We start from the raw sequence: 4,479 nt of genomic DNA on the forward strand, positions 1-4,479 counted from the left end.
TATATATATATATAATATATATATATATATATATATATATATTATATATATATATATATATATATATATATATATATCTACAGAAATTCAGTTTAGTTCCTTAGGACACTAATATTAGTGTTTTTTTCCAAGTCGTAGCCAAATGGTTATACATAAGCATAAAAAATTACATCATTAATACATATCAGTGCTAATGATGTAGATGTGTATACTCAACACCATAAAATCCTTTCAGTGAAACTAATGGTGCAAAATACTGATGCATTAGCATAAGACTATATGCACAAAATCAATTGTTAGTGTTGCAGAAGAATGACAAGTATGTGGTACATTTAGATCACAGTCACACACACACTGACACTTTAAAAAGAAAAACATTGAAAGAATAGAGATAGATAACAAAGGTAGGAATGGCAATAAACAAAATTATTTACAGAAAAAAATAAGTATCATGTAATACATAACAGTAATACTGCCCATAACTTTTCAAACTTAGATCACAGACCACAATATATACTAATAATCTTCACATCTGTGTATAAAAACCTTTATTTAACCAATGCAATCACAGTTCCCATCATTCAATATAACATTGATTATACTTTATATCAACAAACAACAGTGTTAATGTCATTTTACTGTCTTTTTCATATGGGAAGAAATGCATTATCAATTATAGCAGAACGAGGTCTTTTTATGAAAAATATAAAAGATGATAACCTCTTCCTCAAAGCATGGATTCTTGAATTTATGAGACAATGTAAAACTTGCACCTTGAGTTATTCTGGTGTAGAGCAAGTGCAAGTGCTGAAACAGACAGTGTTATAAAATCCATAATGATGATGTGGTGGTGAATTTAAGGCATAAAGTGAAAGACAAGAATAGCTAATGTTTTCCTATTTATAATAATTTGCCTTTAAAGAAGTATGTTCCTTTATTTACTTCATCTTACAAATATATATATAAAAAAAAATCTGAAACATTCTTTCCTGGTAGCTGTTAATACATTTTCCTTACTTTCGTGCCGTGTCCCCGGATTCATAGAAATTCACATTCTATCCTGAAAGAGAAGTAATTTTGTTAATATCACATTACACACATGACTTTGCTATATCGATATGTATGTATGTGGGTGTATAAGTACTATGTAACCTAATCCTCTGCTATGACACCTAATTGGTTAAATCCATGTGTAATAGTGAACACTGGTGATGGCAAAACTTATCAATTACCTACATAAGCATTTTGTTAATAGTTTTTCTAAACCCTGCCCACCACGAAACATATTACAAATGGATAATATATAACAAAATGAATTGTTGAACGTACTGAGGACATAAAATTATAATAATAATAAATGCTGAATTTACGGGATCATCAAACAGTAAAATAAATGCTGAAGATTTAAGGGATGGATTCCTCTCACTATTTCTACACATATTTAGAAATCATCCTGCAAAAAAACCCTCTAACCCACAAACTTGGATCTTGAAAGAAGGCAGGACGGTTTCCAGAGAAATTACGGTTTGAATATGAGAAATGTACAAATGTAGTCATTAAGTCATCAAATTAAGGGGAGCTACAGACCACCACCCAACCCACGCCCTGGAATACAAAGAAACCTCCCCGTATTTACAGCAAGATAGAGCTGAGGACCAATTCAGTATCGTCGTGATGTTGGGTGCCTAAGTATTGTGAATATCTTCTGATCATTTACAATAACCCAAATTATCTGTTTCCTATCCCCGACTCTCCCACAGGAAACAGGGTTGCCGTCCCCAACCCCTCCAAGCGGCATAACTGAGCGTAGGACCGGTCACAGGGACTGTGTACTAAATGGGGCCCGGTGTTTTTATCGAGTCACCATCTCTATTTACCCGGTTCTGGGACTGGCACTGACTTGGGCTGGCTTACCCACCCAGTGGCTAGGTAGGCAATCGAGGTGAAGTTCCTTGCCCAAGTTGAGTTTGAGTCACCAGTCGGCGCGTTGTTCCCTTGGACAAGGAACTTCACCTCGATTGCCTACTTACCCACTGGGTGGCCAAGCCAGCCCAAGTCAGTGCTGGTCCCAAGCCCGGATAAAATACTGAGAATGATTACCTAGAAAGGTAACACCGGCACTCTCCGTGGAAAGGAACTGGGGACCCTACCACGTACTCACTCCAAGAGCATCACAACATGAAAACTACAATTAAGTATCATGCTGTGTCCACAGAATGTTACTTAATTGTAGTTTTCATGTTGTGATGCTTTTGGAGTGACTACGTGGTAGGGTCCCCAGTTCCTTTCCACGGAGAGTGCCGGTGTTACCTTTCTAGGTAATCATTCTCTCTATTTTATCCGGGCTTGGGACCAGCACTGACTTGGGCTGGCTTGGCCACCCAGTGGCTAGGTAGGCAATCGAGGTGAAGTTCCTTGCCCAAGGGAGCAACGCGCCGCCCGGTGACTCAACCCTCGAAACTCAGATTGCCGTCGTGACAGTCCGATGCTCTAACCATTCGGCCACCGCGGCCTTGGCGATCATGGGCTTCCATGATTTTTCTTGGCAATTTAGAGTGGTGGTTTGCCATTGCCTTCCGCCCGGTGTTTTTTTTTCCGCCGCGGTGGCCGAATACTTAGAGCGTCAACACTGTCACTACGGCAATCTGAGTTCGTGAGTTCGAGTCACCGGCCGGCGCGTTGTTCCCTTGGGCAAGGAACTTCACCTCGATTGCCTACCTAGCCACTGGGTGGCCAAGCCAGCCCAAGTCAGTGCTGGTCCCAAGCCCGGATAAAATAGAGAGAATGATTACCTAAAAAGGTACCACCGGCACTCTCCGTGGAAAGGAACTGGGGACCCTACCACTACTCACTCCAAGAGCATCACAACATGAAAACTACAATTAAGTATCATTCTGTGACCACGGCAGCTCAGACATGAACCTACCGTTAAAAGAAGATATATATATATATATATATATATAATATATAATATATATATATATATAATATAATATATATATTATATATATATATATATATATATATATATATATATATATATATATATATATATATATATATATATATATATATATATAATTTATATATTATATATATATATATATATATATATATATATATATATATATATATATATTAGGTAAATCGAACCTAGATACGATGAAATTCCTTGGGCAAGGAACTTTACCTCGATTGCCTATTTAGCCACTGGGTGGCTAAATAGGCAATATCAATGTGGCCTTGCATTACTCCATTACTCCAAGTCAGTGCTGGTCCCAAGCCCGGATAAAATAGGGAGAATGATTACCTAAATAGGTAACACCGGCACTCTCCGTAGAAAGGAACTGGGGACCCTACCACGTACTCACTTCAAGAGCATCACAACATGCGTGTGTGTGTGTGTGTGTGTGTGTGTGTGTGTGTGTGTGTGTGTGTGTGTGTGTGTGTGTGTGTGTGTGTGTGTGTGTGTGTGTGTGTGTGTGTGTGTGTGTGTGTGTGTGTGTGTGTGTGTCTTTGTGTCTGTCTGTGTGTGTGTCTGTGTCTGTGTCTGTGCCTGTGTGTGTCTGTGTCTGTGTCTGTGTGTGTGTGTGTGTGTGTGTGTGTGTCTCTCTCTCTCTCTCTCTCTCTCTCTCTCTCTCTCTCTCTCTCTCTCTCTCTCTCTCTCTCTCTCTCTCTCTCTCTCTCAGAATTTTTTAAATACCCATACAATTACATGAAGTACCGAGTATAATTATTGTACCTAACCTTTTGCGTTTACTTTTACTGGCACATGGTATATTCACCTCCTGTGAACACTACGAAATGTGGAGTTTCCTATTTCTTAATTATCTCAGTCTATAAGATGCCAGATTGGTCCTGTGTCCTCTGATCACTCACTTTGTCTCTAAGAGCCAGCTATGAGCGGATGTTGATCAAGCGAGGTTTATATGTGTGTATATATATATATATATATATATATTATATATATATATACATATATATATATATATATATATATATATATATATATATATATATATATATATATATATATATATAAAAATATATATATATATATATATATATATATATATATATATATATATATATATATATATATATATATATATATATTTTATATATCTACAGAAATTCAGTTTAGTTCCTTAGGACACTAATATTAGTGTTTTTTTCCAAGTCGTAGCCAAATGGTTATACATAAGCATAAAAAATTACATCATTAATACATATCAGTGCTAATGATGTAGATGTGTATACTCAACACCATAAAATCCTTTCAGTGAAACTACTGGTGCAAAATACTGATGCATTAGCATAAGACTATATGCACAAAATCAATTGTTAGTGTTGCAGAAGAATGACAAGTATGTGGTACATTTAGATCACAGTCACACACACACTGACACTTTAAAAAGAAAAACATTGAAAGAATAGAGATAGATAACAAAGGTAGGAATGGCAATAAACAAAATTATT

At 36.5% G+C, this 4,479-nt stretch overlaps 1 protein-coding gene across 1 annotated transcript in view; it reads right to left on the bottom strand.

Annotated features, from left to right (window-relative positions):
* Positions 1-882: 882 nt before the first annotated feature.
* LOC119584359 overlaps positions 883-4,479 on the bottom strand; it is a 15,095-nt gene continuing 11,498 nt past the window's right edge. The window contains exon 5 of the mRNA XM_037932928.1: positions 883-1,060. The gene's annotated coding sequence lies outside the window, so the exon portion shown is untranslated. The remainder of the gene's footprint in view (positions 1,061-4,479) is intronic.

Source organism: Penaeus monodon, chromosome 18 (genome assembly GCF_015228065.2).
Source record: "Penaeus monodon isolate SGIC_2016 chromosome 18, NSTDA_Pmon_1, whole genome shotgun sequence".
Classification (NCBI taxonomy): domain Eukaryota; kingdom Metazoa; phylum Arthropoda; class Malacostraca; order Decapoda; family Penaeidae; genus Penaeus; species Penaeus monodon.